The sequence below is a fragment of the Rutilus rutilus genome (genome assembly GCF_951802725.1).
Source record: "Rutilus rutilus genome assembly, chromosome: 1".
Lineage (NCBI taxonomy): Eukaryota > Metazoa > Chordata > Actinopteri > Cypriniformes > Leuciscidae > Rutilus > Rutilus rutilus.
The window spans coordinates 68,476,744-68,498,974 of NC_140209.1; the positions used below are offsets into that span (position 1 = coordinate 68,476,744).

At 42.4% G+C, this 22,231-nt stretch overlaps 3 long non-coding RNA genes across 3 annotated transcripts; 1 reads left to right on the plus strand and 2 right to left on the minus strand.

Annotated features, from left to right (window-relative positions):
- Window positions 1–1,890: 1,890 nt before the first annotated feature.
- Window positions 1,891–3,107, plus strand: LOC311296722. Its single transcript, XR_014628690.1, has 4 exons — window positions 1,891–1,941; window positions 2,070–2,279; window positions 2,455–2,755; window positions 2,861–3,107. It is a non-coding gene; the product is annotated as an uncharacterized lncRNA (long non-coding RNA).
- Window positions 3,108–6,118: 3,011 nt separating this feature from the next.
- LOC311296707 lies at window positions 6,119–8,600 on the minus strand. Its single transcript, XR_014628687.1, has 3 exons — window positions 8,489–8,600; window positions 8,320–8,363; window positions 6,119–6,456 (listed from the first exon to the last, which is right to left on the minus strand). It is a non-coding gene; the product is annotated as an uncharacterized lncRNA (long non-coding RNA).
- Window positions 8,601–10,630: 2,030 nt separating this feature from the next.
- On the minus strand, window positions 10,631–11,767 carry LOC311296728. The gene is made up of 3 exons (XR_014628692.1): window positions 11,716–11,767; window positions 11,431–11,598; window positions 10,631–10,881 (listed from the first exon to the last, which is right to left on the minus strand). It is a non-coding gene; the product is annotated as an uncharacterized lncRNA (long non-coding RNA).
- Between the last annotated feature and the right edge of the window lie 10,464 nt (window positions 11,768–22,231).

Sequence of the window (22,231 nt, forward strand, 5' to 3'; positions counted from 1 at the left end):
GAAGACCATCATTGATACCCTCCATAGGATGGGTAAGCCACAAAAGTCCATAGCTAAGGAGGCCGGCTGTTCACAGAGTGCTGTGTCCAAGCATATCAATGGGAAGTCTAGTGGACGGGCAAAATGTGGCAGGAGAAGATGCACCAGCAGAAGAGCTGACCGTGGGCTTCAGCGGATTATCAAACAGACAAGATTCATCAATCTGGCATCCTAACTGAGACAACTGAACCAAAGTGAAGCAATTTAATGGAAAACCTGTGCACTTAAGCCTTGTTACTTGTTTGATTTGGCACAATTATTCGTCATTATCGGATGGGATTATTCCTAATATTCCTTGTTCAGGTTGTTATGAGTGATCCCCAGCTGAAAAGCTTGGACCAGTTTAAAACCTGCATAAAAAAAATAAAAAAAATCCCAAACACAGCGATCAAGTTTAGTTTTTTTGTGTTCTAGGACTATTATTTCGTATTCATTTGTTTTCTCCTGTTAGTTCTTGTTTTGTCTGATCTTGTCAGTCTCTAGTTTGCTTTAGTTGTTACTCATTTCATTTGAATTACTCGTTATCACGTGTTCATGTACCCTAATATTGATTCAGATCTTTGACTGGTGTTGTCTTTATATTATGTGAAGCTGTTGCATGTTTTTTTCTTGTGTCATGATGGATTACCTTCTTTGTTTTTGTTAAAGCGTAGAACATGTTTTTTAGATCCACATCTTCCTTTGTCAGCCGTGACAACAGCCAGCGGCCTAAGATTGCTATAGGTGGTTTGTTTTGCATGTATTTGTAACTTTTGTCAAAAAACAAGAATTTTTGGAAGAGGTCTCCAACATATTCCTCGACCTTAGATGTAGATCGGCATCCATTCATGAGGACATGGACTTTGTCTATAAGAACTGAACAAGTTCTAAATGTATTGTCCAGGTTTTCTGAAACCACTTCAATACCCAAAGCTCCAGAAGTTGTGTGGAATCTGGCGTCTGCATTGGAAACACTAGACAGATGTCAGTGCACACTTCTTAATGGGTACCAAGCACCAATTATTCAATCAGGAAAAAGGGGACGCCCTCGTTTTGACATATCAAAAGAGCACCTTGAATTCCTTCTTGAATTTGACTTCACTGCTCCTGAAATTGCTAGACTTTTGGATGTGAGTGTCAGAACAATTAGAAGACGAATGAAAGAACTGGAATTATCAGTGAAGTTTTACAGACATTAGTGAGGAGGATCTCCGACGAACTGTGGCAGACTTTCTTGCAACCACTCCCAACTCTGGATACAGAAAGGTCTCTGGATATCTGAGGAGCACAGGCATAAGGTATGGCAAATAAGATGCTTACTATATTGTGCTCCAAACATATGTTCTTAACCTACAAGTTTTACTTAAGAAATCAAATAACTAAGTAAACAAACTTGCATTATCACATGTACAGAATCTATCTTTAGTTCAATATCCTGAACTATACTTGCCATGCATTTAGTGTTATGCTTTTCCCCCCCAAAAGGATCCCTCAGCAAAGAGTCCGAGCAACTCTCTGATCCATTGATCCTATTGGAAGTGTCTCACGAGGCCTTGAGGTCCTGCTCATACCTAGAAGACCCGACTCCGTTCCCTCGCCACTGTCACTTTGGCACATAGATGGAAATCACGAGCTTGTGAGGCGAGTCTTTGTTTACTTCATAATATTCAATAATGTAAAGAATTTTAAATTCAACAAATCGACAAATAAAAAAACAAACCACTGTTCAGCTGTACATCATGGAGACAATACAAGTTTAGAAACATTATGCAAATGGTTATACATATTTAAAAATGTTATATTTGAGCTATGTGTAACGAAAATGTAAACTAACCTTTTTCATTATTTTAGTTTTCCTGTGTCAGTTACACATTATGATTGTGGGGAATTATGGAAGTTGACATGATGAGAAGGCCAAGAATGGTAATCCATACTCAGAATTTGTCCTCTGCATTTAACCCATCCAAGTTAGTGCACACACACACACACACACACACACACACACACACTGTTCCTTTGGAATAATTGTTATTTTGCTGTTCTCATTTTAGATGGCGAATAATTGTCCATGGAGGAATTGATGTATAGCAGGAAAATCATGTGTCTTCAAGCAAATACTAACAACAAAGCCTCAACGGTGCTTCAGTGTTTTCTGGAGGCTGTACAGAGTCATGGATTGCCTGTTCGTGTCCGAAGTGACAAGGGTGGAGAAAATGCTGATGTTGCTCGGTTCATGTTAGAGCATCCCTTAAGGGGACCAGGTATTTTAACTTTCAATATTTATTTATTTTTCAACTTACAATCTCATCCCCTGTACTTAACAGGTGCGTGCTATAAGATATGGAATGAGATGTTGATATTCATGATGTTGTTGTTTTTCCTACATTACTAACACAACCAACATCGTACCTTTAATTCTTCCTTTTTACTTGGCAGAAACAGGAGCATGATCACAGGCAGAAGTGTGCACAATCAACCAGTCGAGCGATTACGGCGTGACTTGTGGTGCTCTGTTCTCAGCAACTGTTATGCAGCCTTCCCTCATCTTGAGGACTCTGGCTTTCTAGATCCCAACAATGACCTGCACATCTTATGTCTACAATTTGTCATGATTCCCAGGATAAATGCACACCTTAATATTTTCAGAATTCACCCTCTTTCTTCACAAGGCCACAAATCTCCTCAGCAACTGTGGACTTCAGGACAAATTTCAAGTACAGGAACATTGTGTGATCAGGTGGAGTAAGCCTTGATAAGGGGTATTTCTGGATTTAAAATATAAATAAATTATTCAGTATTTTTTCACAAAATCCTTATAAGTTTTTTCCCTCTGTTATTTCAGTTGGGATCTGATCATCTGAGCATTGACTGGGATGGACCGGTCGTGACCGAGATTGATGAAGAATCAACAGTTTCTGTTCCAGAACCCCTTCCTTACTTCGGGAGGTTGTGGCCAAATTACAGGACAGTATTGACCCTCTCATGCACAGTAACACATTTGGCATGGAGGTTTACAAGGAAGCTGTGAGAGTTGCCTCTGCTTGCACATTTGATTGATTTTGTTTAATTGCTTGATGTATTGTTAACAGCAAGTAACTGTAATTACTTTGTGCTGTAAATAATGTGTATAGAAACAGATGTTTGATTACTGTTTTATTCCCAGCTGTTTAAGAGCATATACAGAAGCAGCCCCTTTACAGTGGTGATGACAGTCAGAATAACATTGATCATTTCGTTTCCACTGCTTAAAAAAACTAAAACAAAAAACACGATCATCACCGTTTGTAATGTCTGGCATTAGCAACTATGTGGACAACCTTCGTCTTCTTCGACGAGGTGCTGCATGAACCAGCAAAATTCACTGTTGAGCTTCAGGAACTGAAGATCCCAGACACCCTGTGTTCTCAGTTCCACAGACCAGACAAGCAAGAGGCTGTTGCTGCCTATGTATCTCGCGTCAGCCACTGATGTACTTTATTTATTTAGCGTCTTGGCAGACGTCAAACACAAATGTCATGGCAGTCTATTCTGGTTGATTATTTTAATTCATATGATGTTTAATTTCAATCATTAACAGACATATAGTTATAGTTTTATAATTCAAGAGAATAGTAAAGTACAATTATTTCTTCAAAATCTTTTTATTTCTTTTTATTCTTCATCTGAAAAAAGGCAATCATCTAGTGGTGTAAGAAGCCAACATAATTTCCCTCAGGGTCTGGATACCGCTGGTGGATGCTGACCACAACACAGGATGGGATCACTAGCCTATTGCCATGGCCCAAGTACCCCCACACCCAGCTGACAAACTGGCGGTAGGCCAGATACCTCCTCTGCCTGGGAAAAAAATGCAAGATTGTAAATTATATTTAGTTGTTTACACAAAGCTATGTCCCTAGACTGCAGACTATTGTTAAATTTTGTCCTGTGATCATCCATCTGATAAGATTTACATTTTTGGTGTTTATCACAGAATGTATATAACAAATTTATACTTTAATAATAATATAAATAAAATGTGATTACTGTTTTAGTAAATCATTATTTGTTGCAATATTTTGTACTACAAAAATCTGAAATGCAGACATTTTTGAGACAACACGATGTGGGATCTTGTGATTTCCCCTATGCATCTTTTGATGTGCACGAACTGTTTAACAGTATTTTACTTACGCATTATAAACATTTATTAGCATTGGGCCATGGAGGGCTCTGAAAATATTGAGGGCATTTTCAAGTGCATATTCATCTAGGCACACTGGCTCTAATCCTGGGTGAAGACTCATACAGGTAGGATGAGGCTGCAGTAGAACCCTTAGTTTGACAACAACCTACAGGGGAAAAAATACAGACGGCATCAATTATGTGGACAGTGGCTTATATTGGAGACAAAATAATTATCAATACAATTGTAAATAAGTAATGTATAGCATCATATAATCTACCTTGGGTATTTCCCAGCAGCAAATATTCTCAGTAGCAATGGGCATAGTAATGCATTTACCACAAGAACACCTGATAGGGGAGGGGAGGGGAGGGGATCATAAATACATGCACAATTGAACTTTAAACTTTAGACCTAGGTTTTCAATGTGCTCTATAAGTAAACTTAAATTTAAGTTTCCGTGCCAACGGCTTCGCCCACAACGCAGAGGCGAATTGCTAATGAGCTACTGCCGCTCTGCTGAAGCGAAGTCCCAGAAAACGGCACAGGTTTTGTGATTTTGGCTAAAAACGGCATATTCATAATTTAAAGACCACTGAATGTTTATAAATAGCTCAAAATATGATCGGAGTTTATTTTAAATTATTTGAATCACAGATGTCACTGTGGGCCTCTTGGAACGTTTCTTTTTCACAAACCCTAACCTGATAAAGTGTTTCAGAGTGATCTGATTCAATATGAATTAAAATACAGAGGTGAGTTACATTAAAAATCATTATAGATATCCAGTGTCCATCCTCCCAGTCCATACTTTTATAGTTCATAATTAAGTGTTTTTATGCTGTGGTCATATGGCTAAGTGGCTACATAGACAATCGTCACATATGACATTATATTACACTTCCCATATCTCCAAGAGCAATACAGTAATTAGATTTACTAATTACTTTTGTGTTACTTTGAAATCTCACTGAGTCCAGCCTATACCACAAGCAGAGCAAGATACCACATCATGAGGTCTGATTCAGGGTCAGTTTCACAAAAAAAACATATTAAAACCTGGTCCTTTACCAAAAGACACCTCAGCTCTCATGATATCTTTCAAAAGTCCAGTGCTCAAGTAACTGAAGTAAAGATAATTTGATTACAATAGTAATTGTAATGTAATTGCTAAGATTATAAATGTATTCCTGTACATTACCTTGTTAATGAAAGACATCTGTTTGCAGTAATCTTAGTAAAAGTAATCTATACACTGTTGGTAATAACAGTGCCATCTGAAGAGGAAGGGGAATCCAGGGACAGCTCCATCCAGGACAAAGTAAAGTCACAAACTGTACGTCATAATGACACGACACATTATGTGCAATGCTTTATGAGGTCACCGGCACACTTTTAAAACCATTTTTATTGAGCAAAACTTCACAATGTGATTGGTAGGACAACAGTTCACATTATTTTTAATTATGGTACGATTACTCAACACATTATGTAATGTAGTTTTACATATATTTAAAAAAAAAATGTTATTTCCCAAATTTGTCAATCTTTTATGTAAAAAAGCTTTGTATAGTTGTATAACAGGTTGCCATTTAGAGTCATGGTGCTGTATGCGAAGGCATTTCCATTGTTTGACAGATGAAATGTGTAGGCAAAATATGTGATCAATTAATTAGTGTGGATGATTGATATTTTTCGATAGCCCAACACTGACAGGACATCATGTGTTATTCATAGGAGACAGTATGGTTTCTATATAGAGAAAAGTTAAGGATCAAAAGCTACAAATGTTTATTTTATTTTTTTATAAAACTATTCTCTGAATAAATTCCCATATATATTTTATGTTGTCTTGGATGCTCATATAATGAAGTGTACAATTCAATAAATAGTGTGTCTGAAAATAAAGAACAAATTCATTCCTCAACGTTTTATTGATGAAAGCACAGTAAACAACGACAAATCATAACTAAACTCGCTCATAACTGACAATAACTGGAGTGCAGAACATGAAAGTATTAATACCCAATATAAAGTGCAAAATTAAATACACCTGAAAGAGGCAATGAAAGGGTCCAGTCGCAAGAAGCGTTTATGTCCACAACAGTAAGAAGAAAGAAAGAACGAAAGAAAGAAAGAAAGAAAGAAAGAAAGAAAGGCAAACTATTACACCAAAAAAACCATAACAGTGCTCCAGCACCTTCTTGGGAACCTGATGGGATCACTAACAAGTGTCCATATCCGCCACCCACTCCAATGGCCACTTCTTTCCACTGTAACACAATAAGGAAATATGCAATTAGATGTTTTGGTTCTGCAGATGAACTGTAGACACAAAGACACACATTAAGACCCCTGTAGCTGTTTTCCAATCGCTGTGTTTTAGTGGGGTTTCATTACATCACAGTAGGCTAATGCTAGTCAACTACAATGCAAGGAAAGCCTTAATTGTTATTTTAAGACAATAAAATCCTATAATCTGTTATGTGTGTGACATGAACCACTGTTTGGTGTGCACAATACTCCAAAGTGTTTTACATGTTTGGTAGGTTTATCTTCACTTATGAAGACTGACTGAGCCAACGGCTCCGTTTTAGAGACAATTCTATTAAAAAAGAAATACTGTTTGTTTTCTTAGTAACTCAGAAATGAGGAATGTGAAGTCCACATTTTACTGTACGACAACATATGTGACAAATGAAGATCACAAGCTGACACTAAATATATTGATCCAGGTATTAAGTAAGGCAGTAATGTTGTAACAGACAATTTCTTTATCTCTGTATTGTAGATTTATGAGAATGAGGTCCTAAAATGAAAAATGTCACCGATCACATTACTTTTGAGAAACTTAATTAAAAATTAGCTCCAATGTAACTACATGGGGCATATAAGCCATCCGCAAGGTAACAGTGAATTCAATGTTTTGAGGCAACAGGTCATGTCTCCTTTGCTTCTCTCTTGAAGCTCCAAAAAAAAAAGAAAACTTTCACATAATGCAGGCCGAGTAGTTTGGGCATCTTAACATCTTAATCAGTGAAAAAAAAAAAAAAGATTAAAAGGGGTCATGACATGTTTTTTTCTTTTATTTTATTATGTTCCCTTAGGTGCAAATATAGTATTACTATAGTTTTTTGGACAAAAAACGTTTAAAATTGAGTGATTTATGACCTTTTCCCACCCTGTTTCTCATCCTCTGATTCAAACAGTCTGTTTTGGGGGTGTTTCCCCTTTAAGAGTTCAGTGTTAACGCCCACTGTTATGATTGGATAACGTCAGTGCCTATGCATCAATTGTTAACGCCCCCTTGTCAAAACGTGCGGATTTTGCGGAGCTGTGTTTACCGTTACCATAGTGACGGGTGATGCGTGCGAGGCGATGGCGATTGCAATGATGTTTGAGTCGGAATCAGAGGAAATGAACCATCAACACAACTAAGAATGCATCAGCCCGTCCACATAGAAAGTGTGAAACTATTTTGTCAGTTTGCCAGCCTACATCTTTTAATAGCCTGAACATGACGGTCATGAAAACAATAAGTAGGCTAAACTAAGTCAAAACACGGTGATTATTCATAATGAATTAAACTGCAATTAACGTTTTAAAACAGTTTTAAGTTTTAAATAGCCTACATTACTTACAGTTTGCGTCGTCGTTGTTGAGCCCAGAATAGTCCACACGGCCTTATCTTATGCAAAGGTTTTCTGGCAAAGCCAGCATCATACTGCAATTGTTCAAATTTGGTTTCTCATGTCATGACCCCTTTAAGAGAAAAAACTAAATACAGTGTCTTGGTAAGGTGTTGGGCCACCAAGAGCCACCATAACAACTTTCTGGACTGAAGCTGTTATGGTTTTGGACACCACCGTCATCAAAACACCAAATGAAAGCATATATTTTGGACGAATGAAGCTCCCCAGATTTCAGAGACTTAGAGAATCTATGCCAAAGAACATGAAACTCTTCTGGTGGCACGTACTAGCCCAACACCTTATTAAGACACTTTGTGTTGGTAATAATAATATATTTATGAACTATATAGACAAATCTTACCTTAATCTTACCTAACATATGTCAATAGTTTGTAAATGTTAAAATGAATTGGCTATGTGTTACCCATGAGAAGTCGTACATACCAGAGTTTGCATGGCTCCCACTCCACTTGCTTCCATTTGTGGCCCTAAAAATAGTGTTTCAAATATTTGCCATGTTTAGCAGTTATACCAATCACCAATACTTTTTCAAGACCATTACACCAATAAATGACCATTATGTAACCTGTATAGTGTTTTAGTGGTATTTAACCTTGATAACTCTGTATTTGGCAACCCTCTTCACAGGGTAATAATCCCGGCTCCCTGTCACTGTATGTCGGCATTCTGAAAGGAAAAAATATTATTCACACAAAGCTTAACACTACAATAAACAAGCCATTATAGAATGATAATTAAGCTAGCATGGGTTGTGCTTAGTTATAGTTTTCATATTGTAGTTATTATGGTACAGAAGTTGTATTGAACACTGGTAATTTACTGTAATCAACACAAACTGTAGGGTCGGGCAGTTGTGATAAATATATTGGCAAACAAAGACAAGTTAAATCCATGAATTCAAATGAATCTCTATTGTGCTGCCTGAGAGTCGTTAATCGCTTTCTCATAGCAGAGACTAACATGCTTTTGACTGTGAAAACCAAAACCAAAAAATGTATGTGACTTTCTGACTATGTATGCTGTTACGTTGCCAGATAATTGCCAGAAGACTGTAGCTAGATACTGCAGCTCATACTCATCCATTTTGTGGCATTCAGTCCACACTCCTATACAGAAAGCTGGACAAGCAGTACATCAACACACCTTTCCTTTTATTTGGCCGCACAGTAGCGGGAGCAGGGCAGCCTCCTTCCACAACCTCATCTGTTAAACACAGGGAAACATTTAAAATATGTAAAAGATATTTAAGCACAGTTTATAATGAAGACTGGGCTTTATTTGTCCAAATGTCTTTCCATGAACAACTAAAACTTTGTTTCAGGGATTGAAGGCAGCACACGGTGAGCACTTGATACATAAATGATGCATTATGGGTGAATTATTCCTTTAAGGATAACCAGGTCCTGCCATTAGCAGGCTAAAGCCGCTGAAGGACTTGTACAATCAGTCTGGAATAATGTCATCACAGTGAAGTAATCACAGCTGAAAATAGCCTATCATTCCACAACTTTATAACCTTGAATAGACAGTTAGATCTTGCAAATCAATTTCCATCAAAGTGCCTAATTAGGGTTGCACGAAATTGACAAAATGTGATATTGGAATATTGATCATGAACATTGTGATAACGATATTAATTTAGATATTCTTAAACAGATGTAAAAACACAAAAATTGATTGGCCCCATTTCTGATATTTTTCGCCTCTGATCTCCATTGTTTTGTTGTCTCCCAGAGCCGCACTCATCATGTGGTGCTCTATAGGGTATGCAACTGGCCAATGAAACGATTACTCTATAGGGTATGCAACTGGCCAATGAAACGATTACTCTAAATCGAATACAACTAAGCCACACAGTCAACGGACGCATCTCTCCACAAAATAAACGAAATATTGCATACTTTCTGCAACATTTTCATATGATATTGCAATAATGATACTGAGTGAATATATTGTGCACCACGAATAGGAAGACACCGAAACACCCAAACAATGTCCTAAAATATGGGCAAACACAGGCATTATTGAAGTAATGAACTGCAGCAGTTCATGGAATTTGATGAGAGGTTCTGATCATATAATCGCTTTAAAATGTATATTCAGTGGTGGCCAAAATCATTAGAACGGTTAGATGTTTTAATGTTTTAAAAGAAGACTTCCGGTCTCCAAGGATTTATTTGATCCAAAATACAGCAAAAAACAGCAATATTGTGAAATATTTTTACAATTAAAAAAAACTGTTTTCTATTTGATTATATTTTTCAATGTAATTTATTTCTGTGATCAAAGCTGCATTTTCATCATTATTAGTCTTCAGTGTCACATGATCCTTCAGAAATTATTCTAATATCATGATTTGATGCTCAAGAAACATTTATATATATATATGCATTTGGCAGAAGCTTTTATCCGAAGCAACTTACAGTGCATTTACAGGGACAATCCCCCTGGAGCCCCTGGAGTAAAGTGCCTTCACTGCCTTGCTCACGGACACACTGTGTAATTTATTATCATTATCAATGTTGAAAACAGTTGTGTAATTTTTTTTAGGATTATAATAATAATAAATGTTTCTGGACTCTGAATTTGTTTACAGTTTCACATTACACAAAGTAAGAGTATGGTTTTGTGGGGCTTACAACTTATTTTCAATACTCTTCATATAGCTCCTTTTTTGCTTACCTTTATCAAGAGAAACTGGGGAGGCTGCTGAAGGCCCTTCTGGGGAGTGGGGTCTGTTCCCCAGGTTCTGGGACAGCTGCTGTGGTTGTACTGAGGGTGCTAAAAGGGACACTGACTGTCCAATTGGGGACTTCGGTGGTCCAATAAGTGCTGCTGGGGGTCCCGTTGGAGCTGTTGGGGGATTAAGCAGGGCCACTGTTTCCTGTTGATCTGGTGTGACCATTGGTGGTCCTGTTGGGGGTTCAACTGGGGCTGCTGATGAAGGTTCATTGAGTTGTTCTGCAGCAACTTGTGGGGTCCAGCCTACATGGTAGAAGTACAGAATTATTTAGAAAACACTGATCGACCTTTTTCATAAATTTACGTCATTTTATAGAACATCTAATCGATTAATTTAAGGGGAAAAAAACGACAGTAGAAATAATGGTTGGTTGCAGCCGTAGTAGCAAAAAGAGATGTGTATAGACCTAACAAGTGCTGTTCTACCAAACTACTTCTACCAAGCAGTATTGATTTAATAGGTGAATGTTCTTAAGACATGTGATGGATGTTTGAGTTAGTCTGGTGGCTGACCAATTGTGCCATTTTTTTCTACTGGAATTTTGTAATTAAAATTATAGCATGGCTAATTACCTTGTCTTCCAATTCAATGTCATAGTTCGTTATAAACAAACAAATAATAAAATATAGGCTATCGTGAAGTTACTCTGCTAGGACCAGTTTTAATTGTAAGCGAAAACCATCAATGATAATCTGAATGATCTATTAGTCAAGAGAAGGCAACCACAGCCTTACCTGTGACAGCATCAAATACAGGACAACTAAAAAAATAAAATAACAGAATATTCTTACCTTGAATAACAATATCATACAGGCCCTTAATTCTTTCCAGGCATGTATGTGATGTCACATTCAGCTGACAGCGGGGTGCCAAAACCTCAGACACCCAAGCATTCGGCTGTTTTCCAGGCTTGGACAAAAGTAAAACCCCCTTAATCCCAGTGCCTGCTATTCTTCAAGCTAAAAATACAAGGACACACACATACAAAGTAACATGTATTATTTGAAAATATATATAGCAACATTTGGAAAATAACCTGCATAACCTGCATAAAAACAATGAAAGCAATCGCATACCAACAACACAGCTTCACCCTGGATATGAGAGGTGGTGCGATGTTGTTTCTGCATATCCACCAGCTCTCCCTCTTCTGATCACATTGTTTTAGTTTTTTTTTTAGCCTCAGCTTATGTGGCTGTTCTTCCTGGCATGTGTTGCAAGTTTTGCAGGCCACATTCATTTCTGTATGGCAAACCATACAATTTCGCCTTGTTGACCCTTGGCCTGGCATTTCTATCATAGATAGAGTAAGCGGGAGAGAGTGACAAAGACACAAAAAGATTTTGAGAAGTACTTCTTTCACACAAACAAAACAGGACAAGACTTAAAAAAAAAAAAAAAGCAATACTTACTTGAAGACACCAGGCTTCTGGAAGAGAGGAAGACAATGTGACAATGTTATTAACGACAGCTTGTTGTAGGACTGCATAAGATATGAGAAAGAGAGAGTGGAGATTGCACACCACAGAACAGGAAGTAGACTACACTGGATACTGCAAAATTTGGTATTGATCCGATACCAAGTAAATAAAGGGTTCAATAACGCTGATACCGATACTTTTTACTTTTAAAAGCATGCACTTTGGGTTGATATATGAGGTGAATACATTTTCATTACCTCTAAAATAATTTGTGATTTGTGCTCTCCATGCGCCTGTAATTAGTTGTGTGTATGGTTACCGTAGTAAAACCATTGTTAATTTTTTTAAAGGGCTGCCAGTGTTGTACCCCAATAGGTAAACCTTTTGCAAATTAAAAACTACATTTCTAAAAATGTTTTGGACAGTGAGAGAGAGAGTAAGGTAAAAGAAAAATAAAGAATAGAGTAACAATACTTACTTGAAGACAGTGAAGCTTTAGAAGAAAGAAATGGAGATAGAGAGAGAGAGAGAGAGAGAGAGAGAGAGAGAGAGAGAGAGAGAGAGAGAGAGAGAGTGAGTGAGAGAGAGAGAATTAGAAACAGAGAGAGTGTGTGTGAGAGAGAGAGAGAGTGAGTGAGAGAGAATTAGAAACAGAGAGAGTGTGTGTGAGAGAGAGAGAGAGAGAGAGTGAGTGAGAGAGAATTAGAAACAGAGAGAGTGTGTGTGAGAGAGAGAGAGAGAGGTTTAACAAGACTTTATTATTTACATAATAAAAACATTATTCACACCATCATCAAATACTCGTTAATCAAAAATAAAATAAATTAAAAATTCAGAACCAACTGGCCCTCATCAATTTCACACAAAACATTATTAAGACACCAAATATCATCAAAACATCCCTCATTTTTTATAAGCTTATAATATACAAAATCTATATTTAACCTTGCAGCTACAAGGTTCTTGAACATAAATTCAGCATTAGTACTAAGAAGATTCAGCCCCTCATTCTTTCTCGTCTTCCAAATTGCTAATTTTGCAGTTCCGATCAAGTAGTTTAACAAACACGCTTTCCTTCTGATTAAGAGTCTGTACATCATACCCCCAATAAACACTTCTTCTAAAAAATTCTCATCAAATGCTTGAAACCATCTATCAAGAAGATTAAAAAGACCTTTCAACCTATTACATCTTAAAAACAAATGTTCCAAATTTTCTACCATTCCACAAAACCTACACTGTTCCCCCACTGCTGGATTCAGGTGCGCTACATGTCTGTCCGTAGCTATCGCCCCGTGGATAAGCCTCCACTGCAGATCAGCAGTGCGCTTCTCTATGGGAGGCTTATACAGGGCTCTCCACCTGTCCCTCACGAGGAAGTCCGGCTTCAACAAACCTGGCCACCTGGAGGCTTTCTGTCCTTTAAGAGAGTCCTGGTGTAAAACTTTGACTGTAGAGTGATATACTGCTTTTTTTGATGCATACTCAAAATATTCCAGCTGCTGGGTTTTAAAAGATAGAATTGACCCCACATCTTCATCTTCATTTTCCGTCTTTATAAGATGTGAGATTTGAATTCCTGGGAGTTCCTGTTCATTCGTCAAGTCCATCAGAGTTCCTCTCCCAATGTTCTCTCTGTAACTACTTGGTAAGGCATTGACAATCTCCTCCATCAACTTTTCTGTCAAGCGTGACGATCTTAAGCCAGTCATTTCCTTAAGTTCCTCCAACGACTTCCATCCATCTCTATTCAAGAGGTGTCCCAGCTTGACAATTCCATTTCTCTGTAAGCATGCACTCACACTTACAGAAGACAAAAGTCTTGTTTGAATCATTGAATTAAAAAACAATGGTTCCTCTAGAACCCAGTTCCCAGGTTCATCAACCTCTCTTTCAACTTTAAAAACAGCTCTCCATGAATGCAACATTGTCCGGTAAAAATGCGAAAGCTCAGACATGTTTATCTTCTCCAGGTTCATTAAAAATAAATGTCTATCCAATCCAAGACCCCCAGTTTTCTGAAGAATTGCCTTTGCAGTCTGAGACCAAACCAAGTCCTTGTGGTAGAAAAGTCTCTGTGCTGCTTGGATTCTAAACGCACAGATTCTGCTCCTCACGTCCACCAGACCTTGGCCTCCTTCTTCAACTGGAAGATACAGTGCTGCTGCACGAATCCAGTGCTCTCCACTCCAGAAGAAATTCACAAGAGTCCTTTGTATCCTGCAGATCAGCTCATCAGGAGGCTCCAGCACCACAAGTCTATGCCACAGGATAGAGGCAGCCAGGTTGTTTACCACCAGAACTCTTCCTCGGTACGACAATTGTGGTAATAGACATTTCCATTTAGACAATCGAGCATTCACCTTCTCCAGCATTCCCTCCCAATTCTTTCCTTTAAATGCTGTATTTCCTAAAAAAACACCTAAAAATGTTAACCCTTCTCTTACCCACAGCAATCCACCTGGTAATTTTGGAGGTCCTAACCCTCCCCACTGACCAATAATAAGCCCTTCACTTTTCCCCCAGTTCATTTTTGCTGAAGATGCCCTCTCATATTTACTAATAATTCCCGTTAAAATGTCAACATCATTTTGACTCGTGATAAAGACTGTGATATCGTCCGCATAGGCAGATAAAGACACCCTACTACTGCTATTTATACCAGGAAGTAAGGTTCCATTCAGATCTCTCCTTATCCTACACAACAAAGGCTCAATAGCGAGACTGTACAATTGTCCAGAAAGTGGGCAACCCTGCCTAATACCCCTTGATACCGGTATGGGTCCACTTAATCCTCCACCAGCTTTAACCATCACAAAAACATTTGAATATAATAACTTAATATAAGATATAAAATTCTCCCCAAATCCAAATTATTTTAAAACCTTAAAGGTCCCGTTCTACGTGATCCCATGTTTCAAACTTTAGTTAGTGTGTAATGTTGTTGTTAGAGTATAAATAATATCTGTAAAATTATAAAGCTCAAAGTTCAATGCCAAGCGAGATATTTTATTTAACAGAAGTTGACTACATAAAACGGCTCGATTGGACTACACCCCTCTACTTCCTTCATTAGTGACATCACCAGAACCATGTTTAGACTAACCTCCGCCCACAGGAATGCTCCCTCAACTCTACTGGCTACTTGCGCACTTCTTATAACTTATGCCTAGTTCACACTACACAACTTTAAACGTCGGCAGATCGCTGTGCTGTTTAGACTACATGACTTGCTCTGGAGTCTTGAAGTCGTTGTGGTGTTCACACTATGTGACACTACGTAAATGTTCTGCAACAGGGGGTTACACACTACAGGAGCTGACAACAACTCTGTCAGTTCGTGGTGGAGGTCGATGCGTCAGAGGTGGGGGTAGGTGCAGTGTTATCCCAGCGTTCTTCCTCAGACGATAAGATGCATCCTTGCGCGTTTTTGTCTCATCGCTTATCCCCTGCGGAGCGCAATTATGACATTGGCAACAGAGAGTTATTGGCAGTCAAGTTAGCATTGGAGGAATGGCGCCACTGGTTAGAAGGGTCGGGGGTACCTTTTATCGTCTGGACCGATCACAAGAACTTGGAATATATTCGGACAGCTAAAAGACTAAACTCCAGGCAGGCTCGGTGGGCTCTTTTTTTCGGTCGTTTTGATTTTACTCTCTCGTACCGCCCGGGTTCCAAAAACATCAAACCCGATTCTTTATCGCGTATTTTTGACCGTTCCGAACGCCCGTCTACTCCCGAGTGCATTTTACCAGAGTCTCTATTCGTCTCTACACTCACATGGGAGATCGAATCGAAGGTCAAGAAGGCCTTAGAAGGGGTAACGCCTCCGACTCGTTGTCCACCGAATCGTTTATTTGTGCCTGAGGGTTTACGGTCCAGCGTGATTCAGTGGGGACATTGTTCCAATGTGGCTTGCCATCCAGGAGTTAATCGCACTAAATTTTTGGTCAAGCAACGATTCTGGTGGCCTCTCATGGCTCGTGACGTTCACAATTTTGTCTTGGCTTGCTCAGTTTGTGCCACAGGTAAGACTTCCAATCGCCCTCCAGATGGGTTACTTCAACCGCTGCCGGTGCCTTCGAGACCCTGGTCCCATATCGCTCTAGATTTTGTCACCGCCCTCCCACCCTCCCAGGGTCACACGGTAGTTTTGACCGTGGTGGACCGGTTCTCGAAGGCGGCCCATTTCATTCCCTTGCCCAAATTACCCTCAGCCAAGGAGACAGCGTTGATTGTCGTTAATCACGTCTTTCGGCTACATGGCCTCCCGATAGACGTGGTTTCTGACAGAAGACCCCAATTTGTGTCCAAATTTTGGCGAGAGTTTTGTAAATGCCTGGGTGCGACTGTCAGTCTGTCCTCTGGGTTTCATCCCCAGAGCAATGGCCAAACTGAGCGAGCCAACCAGGATTTGGAGAGAACGTTGCGATGTTTAGTGTCCAAGAATCCTTCCTCTTGGAGTCAGCAACTGTCTATGGTGGAGTACGCCCACAACACGTTGCCAGTGTCATCCACGGGCCTATCACCGTTTGAATGTAGTTTAGGGTACCAGCCACCTATTTTTCCAAGTCTGGAATCCGAAGTCGCGATCCCCTCTGCCCACGCCTTCGTCCAGAGGTGTCGCCGCACTTGGACTAGAGCCCGTGAGACTCTACTCCAAGTGGGGGCGCGCACTAAGGCCAAAGCCGATCGCCACCGGCGTAAGCCTCCCGTGTATGTCGTCGGTTCTAAAGTGTGGCTTTCTACCAAGGACATTCCTCTCCGCTCCGTTTCTAATAAGCTTGCTCCTAAATTTATTGGCCCATTCTCTGTCACTAAAATCATTAGTCCGGTGACAGTCCGCCTCAATCTTCCCCCAGTGTACAGGAGGATTCATCCCGTCTTTCATGTGTCCAAAATTAAGCCCGTTTTTTTTGCTCGTATTAATCCGCCAGTCCCGGTCCCCCCCCCCGCCGCGACTCGTAGATGGGGAACCTACTTATTCGGTCAGTCGTGTTCTGGACTCAAGGCGGAGGGGACGCGGATTTCAGTACTTGGTGGACTGGGAAGGTTACGGTCCGGAGGAGAGGAGTTGGGTACCGGCTAGAGACATCCTGGATCACTCCCTTATCGATGATTACAATCGGCAGGTAAGGGAGCCTGGGAACGCCAGGAGGCGTTCCTAGGGGAGGGGGTACTGTCACGGTTCATAAATCCTATGCCTCTTTCTTGTCTCGTGTTTCTGTTGTTGTATGTTGCGTGCTGATTGTGTGGGCGTGTCGGCTGATCAGCACTCATCAACAATCAAGTTCATCACTCCGTCACCAGCTGCAGCTCATCTCAGCACCTATATATGCTCACTCAATTCTCGTCTCCTTTGTCAGATCGTTGTATGTGGTTCCCGGTGTGTGATCTCGTCTTGTTCCAGTCTCGGTGTCCCCTCGTTCCTGTTCGTGTCCCCGTGGATGTTCACCCTGGAATTGTCACGTCACGTCATCACCCTTCATCACGGCACATCTGACCATCGAAGTCCCTGCGCCACTATCCTGTTTCGCCCTGGACATTATCTATCATCAACTTGTTTACAATAAAGAGAAAAGAGTTAACTTGCATTTGCTTCCGTGTTTCTATCATGACAGAACGATCTGACCCATCGATGGAAGCAGCGAGTAGCTCCACCAGATCGCTGGAGGAATTCGTGAACAGCAGTATACTTCGAATGGACTCCCAGGAGAAGAACCTCAGCGATACAGCTCGCGCTGTTCAGGCTCTAGTGGCGCAGGTGTCTGGGCTCACCCAACAGCTTCAACATCTGCGAGGTCCCGCTGCGCCCCCCACACCGCCGGTTCCCCCATCACCACCAGAGAATCCCTCCCAGTCGGAGCCCCGCCTACCAGTTCCTGAGTCCTATGCAGGTGAACACAACTTCTGTCGAGCTTTCTTAACACGATGCTCCATGCACTTCTCTCTTCAGCCCAGAACATTCAACAACGAGCAAACCAAGGTCGCCTTTGTGCTGACGCTGCTGACTGGGAGGGCGGCACTCTGGGGAACAGCGGTGTGGGAGAATCAAGATCCATGCTGTGCCTCGTTCCAGGAGCTCTCCGCCGAAATGAAACGAGTTTTCGACCGGGCCGTCGCTGGACGTGAGGCAGCAAGGATGCTGGCCGATTTGCGACAGGGAGAGAGATCCGTTTCAGACTTCTCCATCGAGTTTCGGACTCTAGCGGCGGAGAGCCGATGGAACGAGGAGGCGCAGTGGGATATGTTCCTGCATGGGCTGGCTGACCGCGTCCAGAAGGAGATTTATGCCATGGACCTGCCAGCTTCTCTCAACGACCTGATTGCGTTGGCATTAAGAGTGGACGCACGGTTATCACGAATGTATCGACGCACTTTGCCCAGTCGCCCCACAGGAGGGTTCGAGGGCCAACGATTCGGAGGCGGGGACGCGGTCAGCCCTGTCTGCGATCACGAGCCCATGCAGGTGGGTCGAGCCCGGCTTTCCCGGGAGGAGAAGGAGAGGCGGAGATCCCAGGGCCTCTGCATGTACTGTGGAGGAACGGGTCACTTCGCCTATAACTGCCCATTAAAAGGCCCAGCCCGATAGTAAGTATGAGGCTACTATCGGGTGGGATCTCCGCCGAGAAGTCCTCATCCACATCTACTCTCCTTCCGGTAAGACTGAGATGGTCAACTCACCTTCACGACTGTCGAGCACTGCTGGATTCTGGGGCAGAAGGGAATTTCATGGACCATTCATTTGCACGCAAACTCCAAGTTCCCCTCAGACCCCTCACACACAAGATCTCAGTACACGCTCTTAACGGCCAGGAACTTCCCACCATCTCACTCATCACCGAAGACATCACTCTCATCACTTCAGGAAATCACACAGAAATCATCTCCTTTTACATTCTGGACACTCCCCTCGCACCCATCGTCCTTGGTCACCCCTGGCTCACCCGTCACAATCCTAGAGTGGACTGGCTAACCAATTCTGTGTCTGCGTGGAGCAGTTTTTGTCATAAGTCTTGTCTTGTGTCTGCTTGCCCGTCTGTTTCTGTCCCTGTGTTTCAGGAGGAGGCAGTGGATTTATCTAACGTGCCCGCGGAGTACCTGGACCTGAAGGAGGTGTTCAGTAAGTCTCGGGCTGCTTCTCTTCCCCCGCATCGTCCCTATGACTGTGCCATAGATTTACTGCCAGGTACGTCTCCGCCCAAGGGCAAGTTATATTCACTCTCTGTTCCAGAGAGGGAGGCCATGGAGAAATATATTTCTGATTCTCTAGCAACAGGGTTCATCCGTCCTTCCTCTTCTCCAGCGGGGGCGGGGTTCTTTTTTGTGGGGAAGAAGGACGGGTCTCTGCGACCTTGTATTGACTACCGGGGGCTGAACAGCATCACGGTAAAGAATACTTATCCTTTGCCGTTGATGTCTTCAGCCTTCGAGAGGTTGCAGGGAGCGTCCATCTTCACAAAATTGGATTTACGTAATGCTTATCATTTGGTCCGCATCAGGGAGGGGGATGAATGGAAGACCGCTTTTAACACCCCCAGGGGGCACTTTGAATACTTGGTCATGCCCTTCGGGCTGTCCAACTCCCCAGCGGTCTTCCAAGCACTTGTCAACGACGTGTTGCGAGACATGGTCGATCAGTTCATATATGTCTACCTGGATGACATATTGATTTTTTCTTCGTCTCTCCAGGAACATGTGCAACACGTCCGACAAGTGCTCCAGAGATTGCTAGAGAATGGGCTTTTTGTCAAGGCGGAGAAATGCGATTTTCATGCACAGTCTGTTCCTTTCTTAGGTTACATCGTGTCGGTTGAGGGAATGCGCATGGATCCTGAGAAGATTAAGGCTGTGGTAGAATGGCCAAGTCCAGATTCCTGTAAGGCCCTACAGAGGTTTCTGGGGTTCGCCAATTTCTACCGGCGTTTCATTCGCAATTTCAGCCAACTAGCCGCACCTCTGACCGCCTTGACCTCCCCCAGAACGACGTTCAGGTGGTCAGACGCAGCCGAGGCTGCGTTTGCCAAACTAAAGGGTTGCTTCGTTTCAGCCCCCATTCTGATAACCCCTGATCCATCACGTCAGTTCGTGGTGGAGGTCGATGCGTCAGAGGTGGGGGTAGGTGCAGTGTTATCCCAGCGTTCTTCCTCAGACGATAAGATGCATCCTTGCGCGTTTTTGTCTCATCGCTTATCCCCTGCGGAGCGCAATTATGACATTGGCAACAGAGAGTTATTGGCAGTCAAGTTAGCATTGGAGGAATGGCGCCACTGGTTAGAAGGGTCGGGGGTACCTTTTATCGTCTGGACCGATCACAAGAACTTGGAATATATTCGGACAGCTAAAAGACTAAACTCCAGGCAGGCTCGGTGGGCTCTTTTTTTCGGTCGTTTTGATTTTACTCTCTCGTACCGCCCGGGTTCCAAAAACATCAAACCCGATTCTTTATCGCGTATTTTTGACCGTTCCGAACGCCCGTCTACTCCCGAGTGCATTTTACCAGAGTCTCTATTCGTCTCTACACTCACATGGGAGATCGAATCGAAGGTCAAGAAGGCCTTAGAAGGGGTAACGCCTCCGACTCGTTGTCCACCGAATCGTTTATTTGTGCCTGAGGGTTTACGGTCCAGCGTGATTCAGTGGGGACATTGTTCCAATGTGGCTTGCCATCCAGGAGTTAATCGCACTAAATTTTTGGTCAAGCAACGATTCTGGTGGCCTCTCATGGCTCGTGACGTTCACAATTTTGTCTTGGCTTGCTCAGTTTGTGCCACAGGTAAGACTTCCAATCGCCCTCCAGATGGGTTACTTCAACCGCTGCCGGTGCCTTCGAGACCCTGGTCCCATATCGCTCTAGATTTTGTCACCGCCCTCCCACCCTCCCAGGGTCACACGGTAGTTTTGACCGTGGTGGACCGGTTCTCGAAGGCGGCCCATTTCATTCCCTTGCCCAAATTACCCTCAGCCAAGGAGACAGCGTTGATTGTCGTTAATCACGTCTTTCGGCTACATGGCCTCCCGATAGACGTGGTTTCTGACAGAAGACCCCAATTTGTGTCCAAATTTTGGCGAGAGTTTTGTAAATGCCTGGGTGCGACTGTCAGTCTGTCCTCTGGGTTTCATCCCCAGAGCAATGGCCAAACTGAGCGAGCCAACCAGGATTTGGAGAGAACGTTGCGATGTTTAGTGTCCAAGAATCCTTCCTCTTGGAGTCAGCAACTGTCTATGGTGGAGTACGCCCACAACACGTTGCCAGTGTCATCCACGGGCCTATCACCGTTTGAATGTAGTTTAGGGTACCAGCCACCTATTTTTCCAAGTCTGGAATCCGAAGTCGCGATCCCCTCTGCCCACGCCTTCGTCCAGAGGTGTCGCCGCACTTGGACTAGAGCCCGTGAGACTCTACTCCAAGTGGGGGCGCGCACTAAGGCCAAAGCCGATCGCCACCGGCGTAAGCCTCCCGTGTATGTCGTCGGTTCTAAAGTGTGGCTTTCTACCAAGGACATTCCTCTCCGCTCCGTTTCTAATAAGCTTGCTCCTAAATTTATTGGCCCATTCTCTGTCACTAAAATCATTAGTCCGGTGACAGTCCGCCTCAATCTTCCCCCAGTGTACAGGAGGATTCATCCCGTCTTTCATGTGTCCAAAATTAAGCCCGTTTTTTTTGCTCGTATTAATCCGCCAGTCCCGGTCCCCCCCCCCGCCGCGACTCGTAGATGGGGAACCTACTTATTCGGTCAGTCGTGTTCTGGACTCAAGGCGGAGGGGACGCGGATTTCAGTACTTGGTGGACTGGGAAGGTTACGGTCCGGAGGAGAGGAGTTGGGTACCGGCTAGAGACATCCTGGATCACTCCCTTATCGATGATTACAATCGGCAGGTAAGGGAGCCTGGGAACGCCAGGAGGCGTTCCTAGGGGAGGGGGTACTGTCACGGTTCATAAATCCTATGCCTCTTTCTTGTCTCGTGTTTCTGTTGTTGTATGTTGCGTGCTGATTGTGTGGGCGTGTCGGCTGATCAGCACTCATCAACAATCAAGTTCATCACTCCGTCACCAGCTGCAGCTCATCTCAGCACCTATATATGCTCACTCAATTCTCGTCTCCTTTGTCAGATCGTTGTATGTGGTTCCCGGTGTGTGATCTCGTCTTGTTCCAGTCTCGGTGTCCCC